At 43.6% G+C, this 12,228-nt stretch overlaps 1 protein-coding gene across 1 annotated transcript in view; it reads left to right on the top strand.

Annotated features, from left to right (window-relative positions):
* LOC143414901 (zinc finger MYM-type protein 1-like) overlaps positions 1-11,617 on the top strand; it is a 36,819-nt gene extending 25,202 nt beyond the window's left edge. The window contains exon 3 of the transcript XR_013095508.1: positions 9,825-11,617. The gene's annotated coding sequence lies outside the window, so the exon portion shown is untranslated. The remainder of the gene's footprint in view (positions 1-9,824) is intronic.
* Positions 11,618-12,228: the final 611 nt, after the last annotated feature.

Genomic DNA, 12,228 nt, shown 5'->3' with positions numbered 1-12,228 from the left:
GTGACTAGTCACTTTTTTCAGCTCTTCTCTCACTATCTCTGAGACAATATTAACTTACTGTCAAAACGTTGCATTGTTTCCTCCCCACCGACAATAAAAACAGTCCTGCCAGCAGCCACAGCTAAGAGCTGTTATGAGGAAGAGGTGATGCATGGTATATGTTTGTGTCTCTCACTTGCTGTTGTTGTGGTGTGTTTTGTGGTGTAAACTGGTTGAGATCAGATCATGATATGTAAAGGAGTAAAATGTTGGTTATGACCAGGCCCATAGCAAAGACTCAAATAACAGACTACAGTGTGAAAGAAAAAACATTTTTAGTTTTGTGTACTTTGGATTTAGAAGCCAACTAGAGATGAATGAAAGATGTTCTTATGCCAGGTGAGGCAACTAGAACAGGCAGGGATGAGTCAGAAATACAAGAAAACATACAAAACCTCAAAAACACCAGAATGCTCAGGCAAACATAGAGGTCATGAACAGGAAATAGTCAGAGGTGAAGAATCCTAATGACCACATGGAATTACTGGACTACTCAACAAGTCAGTGATAAATAGACAATCTGGGGACTACAGGGGGAAACGACACAGAGTAAATATACTGAGGTGAGTAAGTGGCTGATTAAACAAAGATTGGGAAAAAGCAGAAGTAGAACCAGTCCGCGTGGCTTGTCACACTCCTCATAAAATAAACACTAACTCCTTCACACTACAGTTTATAGTGGTTAACACATTTACCCTACACGTGACAGATCCCCCGGTCTGAAACTGTGAGGTCTCGGGGATCATGAGCTAGTGCCAGGCCCAAGCCCTGAGGAATGGCAGCTTTACGTCAGGAAGGCCACCTGGTGTAAACATGCGGATCCAGAAGGTAAAGCCGAAGGTACTGTTAGTTCACAGCACAATTCATCTGATCGACGGTTTGTTGCATGTCACACATTCTAATTAAAACTGCAAAAGCGTAGCACCGGATTAGCTCACTGGGATGAGTGGGCGGCCGGCCTGGGTTCAAATCTTACCCCATGAATCTGCAAAAAAAACTGCACAATCATTGAATGTATCCCAAATCAATTTTAATAAAACAAATGTCAAAGTTAAGTATATAGAGATTCTTCATTCCACAAAAAAAAAAAAAAAGATATTTATTCCACTCAAATCATATCTTTAGCCTCTGTTCTAGGTCAGTTGGCCAAGTGAAGCCCGGCATGTCTCCAAACCTGTACATCATGTTAATATGCTGTTGTCTGGCATGCACAGAGGAAACCTGTCATTTTAGGGACCTCAAAACAAATATGTCATGACTAATTCAAATAGTACGTCAACAGTAGCTAGGACAAAATACTGTTCCAAAGAACTGAAAGAAATAGTAAATAAGTAAAACTTTATTTATATAACACCTTTCTAGATAAAAGATCACATAATTCTAAAAAGATGTGTTTTAAAAGAAGCTACTGAGTCCAGAGATCTTAAGCTCAGTGGGAGAGAGTTCCACAGTCTGGGAGCCACAGTGGCAAAAGCTCTGTCTCCCTTAGTTCTCAGCCTTGTATGATGAATGACAAGTAGACCCTGATTACATGACCTAAGAGCCTGCTGGGGACAAGAAGTTCAATGATGTAGGCAGGTGCTTGTCCATGAAGAGCTCTAGAAGTCAGTACGAGAATCTTGAAAGGACTGAATTCAATGGGGAGCCAGTGCAGCTGTATTAGCAACGGTGTCACATGTGAATACTTAGATGTTTTGGTCAGAAGTCTTGCTGCAGCGAATAATATGTTAAAAGTGAAAACAGAAATGATACACAAAGGAAGCCAGGCAGAGGCGACAAACAACAATTCAAACTCTCTCTGTGAGGACTTCCGCATTAGATTGGATGGTTGCTCCTGTCGCTTATTAGCACGTCATCCCAAACTGTTGTGGCATGTTCATCTCCCTCCTACAGCCTGCTAATCTCAGTGCTCACAGGCTGTCTGTGCTTCTGTAAACACAGATGTGTTACACAGCTGTGTGTCTCCGGCTTCATGTGTAACTCAATCATGGATCGGTCGTTGTATAACACCACTGATATCCATTTTTATGTGTCGAGCAGTTAAAGTTGTGATTCTTAATTGGTGGCTTTGTTGGAAGAACACTCTGTCATCAAGCCTCGCCTGTCTGACAAGCCTTTCTCTGGAATGTGGAAACGTTATGCACATGTGCACACATGCCATATGTGATTATAAAACCACGATAAGGCCTCTGTTTCACTTCTGTGATTTTCTAGAAGAGCAAGAAGGACAAAAATGCTGATTGATGGACAGTCTGTCTTTTTACTAGCCCCATCAAAACAAGCCCAACAGAGTCTAATAAAAACTCCCCTTTGTGATCTTTCTCTCTCCTTCCTTCTCAGCTTCTGCCTATTGCTTCTATTCCATTCTATTGCTTCTTCAAATCATGCTATGATTCAAAAGCTTGTAGAACCACACAACAACAAAAAACATGAGGCAGTTGTTTCCTGTATGACTTTATCAGTCTCTCACATAACTGCAGAGGAATTTTGGCCCAATCTTCTCTACAACATTGCATCATTTAATTGAGGGTTGTGGACATTTTTATATGCGCAGCTCTTTTAAGGTCCTACCACAACATTTCAACCAGATTGAAACTTCGACTTTGACTGGACCATTGCAACATTTTGTTCCCTTTTGTTCCAGTCATACTGTTGTAGATCTGTTGCTGTGCTTGTCCAAGCTTTAGCTGTTAGACAGATGGCCTTGCATTTCACTTTAGGAAAGGTGTTCATGGTCCACTTAGTGCCTGCAAGATGCTCAGGGTCCTGCAGCTGTAAAACAAGCCCAAATCATCACCCCTCCACCACCATGCGTAGCAGCTGGAATGTGTTGTTTGCGGCAATAGCATTTGTTAGTTTTTTGCTAAAAATGGTGCTGTGCATTATGAAAAAACATCTCCACTTTGTTCTGGTCTGTCCAAAGGACATTGTTCAAGAATTCTTGTGGTTTGTTCAGGTGCAACTTTGTAAACTCAAGTCATGCAGCCATGTTCTTTTTAAAGAGAAGAGGCTTTCTCCTGTCAAACCTTCTACACAAACTATAGTTGTTCAGCCTTTTTCTAATAGTGCTTTCAAGAACTTTAACATTTAACACGCTAACTGAAGCCTGTAGAGCATAAAGTGTAAAAAGCTGTTTTTCATAGAGGTATTCACACTTTGTGACGATTATTAAGTAAGCTAATGGGACCCACTCTTCCAGATAACTGGTTTTACACAAAAAACTGCTTGAAAAGCCAGTTTTGATCTCTTCAGCCAATATCCAGCCACATTTTCGACTCAGAATGTGAAAAAGGATTAAATAAGGTAAGGTATATACAATATACCAGTAGTTCCCAAACTTTTTTTGCTAGGCCCCCCTTTGTTTTACAAGAAAAATGTTCGCTTCACCATATTTTCTAGTCTTTGGCTTAGAATGAAGTTGGTTTGGAAACATATTCAGCGATGCTTCATCTCCTGCTTTGCGTTTGTGTGGGAGCCCTGTGCTAGCAGTGTCCAAGCGTTGTTTTTTTGTTTTGTTTTTTCCTTTTCAAACCACGCCCCCCCTGCAATGGCCCTGGGCCCCACAATTTGGGAAAGTCTGCAATATACAATGTAGCCATTGTTATTTATATTATATACCATGTATATAATATAAATAACTTTGTCTGAAATCAGAAATAAATAAACTGCGCTTTCCCCCTTACATAATAAGAGGGTTTAATTGATGTCAAGGTGTTCCTGTGAATTGGTGTTAAAGTGTACAGCTCTGCTAGCGGCTAGGGCGTCGAGCTAAATGTTTACATAAGTAAAAACTTGAAGCATTTGCAAAGGTCAGCATCTTAACTTAGTCTGTTATCAACTGAACATGTACTAGCACATACAACAAACAGGAAGACTACGTGGCTGCTATTTGGCCTTAAACCAAACCACTTCAGACACTAAAGTGACCAAATGGCATGAAAATCCCTAAAATCAGAAAAACAATCAACAACATTATGTATGTAGGGCAGGCTGCTTGGAAATGGCCTGAAATTTTTCCAGTGGACATTGGAACCATAACACACACGAGATAGCAAAACATGTGATGTTATGGACTTAACTGAACTGTGCACCCTTATAACCTGACCTCATTTTACCTCGTTATCACTGTATTTGACCTCCTTATTGCTATATAAGGTAAATAAAGTATTATACAGGGAGTGCAGAATTATTAGGCAAATGAGTATTTTGTGAACGACAGATGGTGTAACCCTGGGCACATCACTGTAAAAGAGCAACTCTGCAGCAGAGACATTGAGCTGTTAGCCGTTAGCATGCGTCCGTACTACCTGCCCCGGGAGTTCTCGCATGTTATCGCGATAACAGCGTATGTCCCCCCCTCGGCCAACGCGGATGCAGCCTGTGACTCTCTCCACTCTGTGGTCAGCAGACTGCAAACACAATCACCGAGAGCCCTTCTCATAATATCAGGGGACTTCAATCATGCCTCACTGGACTCCACACTGCCCACCTTCACCCAGTATGTGACCTGCCCAACCAGAGTCAATAAAACACTGGACTTACTGTATGCCAATGCAGAAGAGGCATACAGTTCATCACCTCTCCCTCCCCTGGGCAGATCTGATCACAACCTGGTGCACCTTGTCCCTGTGTATGAGCCCTTAGTGCGCAGGGAGCCACCAGCCACCCGCACAGTACAGAGATGGTCAGAGGAGAGCGAGGAGGCTCTTAAGGATTGTTTTGAGTCGACTGTGTGGGAGGTGATTTGTGATGACCACGGAGAGGACATCGACAGCCTTACTACATGCATTACTGACTATATAAACTTCTGTGTGGATAACACCGTACCTACCAGGACTGTACGGTGTTTCTCCAACAACAAACCTTGGATTACCCCAGAAATTAAAACCGTCCTCAAGCAGAAGAGGAGGGCCTTCAAATCCAGAGACAAAGAGGAGTTGAAAAGGGTGCAGAGATAGCTGAGGGGACTGATAAGGAATGGGATGGAGAGCTACAGGCAGAAGATGGAGAACCAGCTTCAACAAAACAACGTTGGTGAAGTCTGGAGAGGCCTCAGAACCATCTCGGGCCACAAACAGCAGAACTCTCTGCCTGGGAGGGATGTGAGGTGGGCAAATGAACTGAATCATTTCTTCAACAGATTTGACTCAGCCATGAGGCAGTCTGCAACATCGGCTGCAGACTCACCCACCCCCACTGCTGCTGTTCCGCCTCAGACACTTCACACCTCCTCTATTCACCCTGCTCACTCCCCCCCACCCCCAACTGCAGCATCCAATACACACTCAACACAAGGCTCCAGCCTGTCTCTCTCAACCACCCAGGTTAGGAGGGAACTGAGGAGGATTAATGGCAAGAAGGCAGCGGGTCCAGATGGCATCAGCTCGAGGGTCGTCAGGTCCTGCGCGGACCAACTGTGTGGGGTGATGGAGCACCTCTTCAACCTGAGCCTGAGGTTGGGAAGAGTCCCACAGCTCTGGAAAACCTCCTGTGTTGTACCAGTGCCAAAGACTTCACGCCCCAAGGACCTCAACAGCTACAGGCCGGTGGCTCTGACATCCCACCTGATGAAGACCCTGGAGCGGTTGGTCCTGGCTCAGCTTCGGCGCCTAATAAGCTCATCACTGGACCCACTTCAGTTTGCCTACCAGCCTGGCATTGGAGCGGATGATGCCGTCATTCACCTCCTACATCGTTCCCTCGCTCACCTGGAGACCGCTGGAAGCACTGTGAGAATCATGTTCTTTGATTTCTCCAGTGCCTTCAACACCATTCTTCCCTCGGTTCTAAAGGACAAGCTGGTGAACTCTGGAGTGGACCATCACCTCACTACCTGGATCCTGGACTACCTCACCGACCGACCACAGTATGTGAGGACTCAGGGCTGTGTGTCGGACAGGGTCGTCTGCAGTACGGGGGCCCCACAGGGAACGGTTCTGGCTCCGTTCCTCTTCACCATCTACACTGCAGACTTCTCCCACAATTCCACCCAGTGCTTCCTGCAGAAGTTCTCTGATGACTCTGCAATAGTCGGCCTCATCACTGATGGGGACGACAAGGAGTACAGAGGTCTGACCCAAGACTTTGTGGACTGGTGCCAGCTGAACTACCTCCAGATCAACGCCAGTAAAACCAAGGAACTGGTGGTAGACTTCCGCAGGCACAAGCATTCTCCACTGCAACCACTGAACATCCAAGGTATGGACATTGAGGCTGTGGACAGCTACAGGTACCTTGGTGTTCATCTGAACAATAGACTGGACTGGACTCATAACTCAGACGCCCTCTACAGGAAAGGGCAGAGCAGGCTGTACCTGCTGCGGAGACTCAGGTCGTTTGGAGTGGAGGGCCCACTCCTGAAGACCTTCTATGACTCTGTTGTGGCTTCTGCTATCTTTTATGGTGTGGTCTGCTGGGGCGGCAGCATCTCTGCTGGGGACAGGAAGAGACTGAACAGGGTGATCCGAAGGGCCAGCTCTGTTCTAGGATGCCCTCTGGACCCAGTGGAGGTGGTGAGTGACAGGAGAACGGCGGCTAAGCTGTCATCCCTGTTGGACAACATCTCCCACCCCATGCAGCAGACTGTGACAGCACTGAGCAGCTCCTTCAGTGGGAGACTGCGGCACCCACGGTGTGGGACGGAGAGATTTCGCAGGTCTTTCCTCCCCACTGCTGTCAGACTCCATAATAAAGACTTTAACTGATCAAGCACACACATCCATACATATGCAATAATACTAAGTGCAATAATCCTTTCTGTCATCGTTGTATTTTTACTCAGTTGTATATAGTATTTGTATTTGTATTCTATTTTTATCTTATTGTATATTTATTTTATTTTATTCTACTGTATATAGTATTTTATTTTATTCTATTCTGTACAGTTGTGTACTGTATTTATTCTTATTGTATTCTAATTTTTGCCTCAAAACTTTTGCACTGTCCACTTCCTGCTGTGACAAAACAAATTTCCCACGTGTGGGACTAATAAAGGTTATCTTATCTTATCTTATCTTATCTTATTTTGTCCACATCATCCTCTTCATGCATGTTGTCTTACTCCAAGCTGTATAGGCTCGAAAGCCCACTACCAATTAAGCATATTAGGTAATGTGCATCTCTGTAATGAGAAGGGGTGTGGTCTAATGACATCAACACCCTATATCAGGTGTGCATAATTATTAGGCAACGTCCTTTCCTTTGGCAAAATGGGTCAAAAGAAGGACTTGACAGGCTCAGAAAAGTCAAAAATAGTGAGATATCTTGCAGAGGGATGCAGCAGTCTCAAAATTGCAAAGCTTCTGAAGCGTGATCATCGAACAATCAAGCGTTTCATTCAAAATAGTCAACAGGGTCGCAAGAAGCGTGTGGAAAAACCAAGGCGCAAAATAACTGCCCATGAACTAAGAAAAGTCAAGTGTGCAGCTGCCAAGATGCCACTTGTCACCAGTTTGGCCATATTTCAGAGCTGCAACATGACTGGAGTGCCCAAAAGCACAAGGTGTGCAATACTCAGAGACATGGCCAAGGTAAGAAAGGCTGAAAGACGACCACCACTGAACAAGACACACAAGCTGAAACGTCAAGACTGGGCCAAGAAATATCTCGAGACTGATTTTTCTAAGGTTTTATGGACTGATGAAATGAGAGTGAGTCTTGATGGGCCAGATGGATGGGCCCGTGGCTGGATTGGTAAAGGGCAGAGAGCTCCAGTCCGACTCAGACGCCAGCAAGGTGGAGGTGGAGTACTGGTTTGGGCTGGTATCATCAAAGATGAGCTTGTGGGGCCTTTTCGGGTTGAGGATGGAGTCAAGCTCAACTCCCAGTCCTACTGCCAGTTTCTGGAAGACACCTTCTTCAAGCAGTGGTACAGGAAGAAGTCTGCATCCTTCAAGAAAAACATGATTTTCATGCAGGACAATGCTCCATCACACGCGTCCAAGTACGCCACAGCGTGGCTGGCAAGAAAGGGTATAAAAGAAGAAAAACTAATGACATGGCCTCCTTGTTCACCTGATCTGAACCCCATTGAGAACCTGTGGTCCATCATCAAATGTGAGATTTACAAGGAGGGAAAACAGTACACCTCTCTGAACAGTGTCTGGGAGGCTGTGGTTGCTGCTGCACGCAATGTTGATGGTGAACAGATCAAAACACTGACAGAATCCATGGATGGCAGGCTTTTGAGTGTCCTTGCAAAGAAAGGTGGCTACTATATTGGTCGCTGATTTGTTTTTGTTTTGTTTTTGAATGTCAGAAATGTATATTTGTGAATGTGGAGATGTTATATTGGTTTCACTGGTAAAAATAAATAATTGAAATGAGTATATATTTGTTTTTTGTTAAGTTGCCTAATAATTATGCACAGTAATAGTCACCTGCACACACAGATATCCCCCTAAAATAGCTAAAACTAAAAACAAACTAAAAACTACTTCCAAAAACATTCAGCTTTGATATTAATGAGTTTTTTGGGTTCATTGAGAACATGGTTGTTGTTCAATAATAAAATTATTCCTCAAAAATACAACTTGCCTAATAATTCTGCACTCCCTGTATATGCTAGTAACACTGTCAGACACTCTTCCTGTCACGGCTGCCGAGGCGAGCCGTGTGGTGTTGGAGGAAAGGAGGACCCAAAATGCAGGCGATGACTGATGATTCGAGTGACATTTATTTACAAGGTGGTGTAATGGCAAACAGGCAGTGAGGTATGACAAGTAACTAAAGAAACCTAAACTGGGAAAACTAAATAACAAACCCGAGAACACATGGGGCAGAGAGGGGAACAAAACACCATGGAACACAGACGAACCGGCAACAAGCAGGAGAACACACAGGGTTTAAATACACACAGCAGTAATCAGGGGACGAGAGACAGGAGGGCAACACAGCTGGGAGAAGTCAGAGCTGACGGGTTAGGGGAAACGTAACCTGAACACACTCACATGAGACGGGGACCTTCAGAATAAAACAGGAAACTCAGACACAGAGAACCAGACAAGACACTGAACTAAACAGACAGATTCACAAACAGACAGTGTGACACCATAGACAGACAGAACACAGAAGTGGGACCAGGGTAAGCACAGAACAGAAACCTAACAAATGGCAAATCACAACAGAATACATACTCAGAATAAACAAAACAAAAGCATAAAGAGACACAAAACATGGAGTCGGCAGACTCAGGACCATGACACTTCCTTCCCCGCGTCTTTTTCCATGTGTCGCTCATCACACGTTGCCTTATTCCTGCAGGACCATATCCTGTGACCTCCGCTCAGGGTTGGTATCTGGGACTGTCTCATTATTTGGTGTCAACACTAAATTATTCAGGACATTCCCAGACTCTGAACCAGAGGTTAGACTTCTGTGCAACACAGACACTTGTTCCTGTCAGCGGTATTTCCCAAACTTTTTTTCCACGGCAACAGAGAATTGCACTAATCTGCTTATACTGTGATACTTGAAACCATAATTTGTGGCTGTAATGGACTGGCGTATTAAACAGCTGTTATTTTACCCGCTCACTGTGTGCTGATGGCAGTAAATTAGATTTTTCACTTGTTTTTTAAGGCCAAGGCAGATGCATACTTGCCTTATGTTCATACATGAGGTACTGTATTCTAAAATGAGCGAAATCCTCACTATTGCAAGTCCCTTGTAATGCAGGAAAATATGAATAAGTCAATGATTCTAAGTGTTTAAGCTTTTTGGTTCAACTCCAGTCTCTGAAATCAGCGTCACCTCATTTTTATTTGTCCCTGTCTCTCCTTGTTTAGGGTCACCGAGCTGGAATGAGGGCGGACTGACAACGATGCCGAAACCTACTTGGCACAGCGCTGTGATCACAGAGCCAGACATGAGGAAAAATATGCAAAGAAACTGGGTTGGTCAATAAAAGGCAGAGAGGAGGCAAAGAGGGGGACACTGTAGCAATAATTGTGTGGTTTTAAATAGTTTGCATCATACAATGACAATAAAACTGAAGTATGTATTGTAGAGGCAATTTCAAATCAATGTCCTAAACAAAGCAGTGGCGAACTGTCCAAGAGCACAGTGAAAGCAGCCAAACCAGATTCTGAGGCCTGAAACTACGAAGTTTTCAGTGCGGACCACACTCTCTGTTCTACATACAAATGTTGTGTCTCGAACTCTTTTGCCTTCCTCTCCTCCTCTCTTCTGGGCGGGGCAGAGCGGAAAAAGAGACAAATTAAAGAACGACAGAAAAAAAAAAGTAAAAAAAGAAATCCCCCCGCAAAACACACGTGTCTGCGCTAATCTGTCAGCTGTAATTCCTGTATTATTAAAAAGAGATACGGTCATTTGTGGTGTAATTACACCCACACCCTTTTCCCTTCTGACAGGAGGAAATGCATTCCAGGCATCTTTGCTCTGAGCGTTTACTACACTCTGACATGCTGTCACGCTTATCTGATGGTGTAGTCTCCTTCTGTCAGCCAGAGTGAGACAAAAACAGAAAACCACGGTGCCCACAGGTGAATTTCAGGAGTTGCTCCTTAGAAAAAGACACGCACACCTTCATGCCTGCAAGCACATACAAATGTAATGACAGGTTTGACAAAGCAGAGACAAATGGTTTTTCACACTTGCTCTTAGGTATCAGCATTAGCATCAGTCTCCAAATCAGCCAAAGATTTGGCAGAAAATCCTGCATGGCATTCGTGTCTCAATCAGCAGTTTTATTAAGTGCTTAAAACCCATTTTATTTCGAGCCTGTTGATTAGCTATGCCTAGGCAAATGTAAAATGCAATCATGTCAATTGTTAACCCTTGAAATGAAACCTTCAGGTCTATTTGAAGTTTAGCAGAAACACATAATATAAACTTAAACATTAAAAAGTAGAAACTTAATCTGACTTTTACCAACTTAAACTTTTTGAGTTTCTCTAAAATTTCTTTTACAGATCTCTGATCTCTCTCCTGACCTCCTCTTTACATATTGACTATTTGAACTAAAGATTTCATATATAGTTATCACCTCTTAAGGCCCATTGCCTCAAATTTTCACTTGAGGTTGTGCAGTGTGGCATACCTTAGACTTTTGTCCCTGTTTCCCTTCCTTAAGAATGGCCTCCTTGACAGATACCCTTCCACTGAGAACATTTCTGATGAACAGGCAGATAACAACAGGCAGAAACATCCAGAGAAGAGCTTTGAATGTCCTTCAAGAAGCCTCGAGAACTATTCCTGAAGACTCTTTAAAGAAATGACATGAAATCTGCCTGAGAGAGTTCAGACTGTGCTTCCATCATGTTTGCATGAATGCAAATGCAGAATGCGGAAAAAGTTCATTTAGTTCAATCCCATCGTATCTAAATATTTAATTCTCTGTGATAATGGGGACACTACGTAAGTGCTGCTTACAGAGTTAAATTAGGCAAACACAACTTCATGAGATCCATGACTGACATGGTGTCTTGAACTTTGATATGATTGCTAACACCAAAAAAAGTCAGCTTCACACCAGTTAATCAAGATTTACCACACTGCTGTTGTTTTGTAGCATGTTTGCTGTGCCTTGAATGGAACTTTAAGCATTAAAGTTTCCTCCTTGTCATTTACAGATTGTGAGGATTGATTTGTTGCTAATAAAACGAGAGGAGAAGAACACAAGAGCACCGTGTAAACCCGCTCATAAGTAACTCGTTGATGGTGAAATGTTTATAAGTCCTCATCTGAAGAAACACAAGCTGAGATTCCTTCATTAGGAGCAGAGCCTCGTCTTGTAATGACACATTTGGATTCCTGGGCAGTAAACAAAAGGGCTGTGATCAACAAGCACGGTCGCGCTGCCAGGACACGACTCCAGCGTTTTAACATTCTTCTGGAAAAATCTGCTGATGGTAAGAAGAGCCGAAGAGAGAAGGGTGGGTGGTTGTGTCATGGAGTGAGGCATGTGTTTATACTTCTTTGGCAAGGGCAACGCTGTGTTTGCAGACTGTATGTGTTTTTAATCCCCTGCATATTTTACTGACTTTGTCGTGCAGAAAGTTCCCCCAAGAAAACATAGGATTTGTGACCCATCCACAGTGTGTCAAAGCAGCAAACTGTCAGAGGAAACATTTTAGAGGGCTGAAGGGTGGGCCCATGCCTCTGGTCCAAATCTAGGCACATAACCTCATTATCCTCTGGGACCTCATTTTTAAGAACCTTTGTGTGGTT

The sequence above is a fragment of the Maylandia zebra genome, linkage group LG23 (genome assembly GCF_041146795.1).
Source record: "Maylandia zebra isolate NMK-2024a linkage group LG23, Mzebra_GT3a, whole genome shotgun sequence".
Taxonomy (NCBI): domain Eukaryota; kingdom Metazoa; phylum Chordata; class Actinopteri; order Cichliformes; family Cichlidae; genus Maylandia; species Maylandia zebra.
Note: the sequence above shows the minus strand (reverse complement) of the source record. Positions and strands in the feature narration are given on the sequence as shown.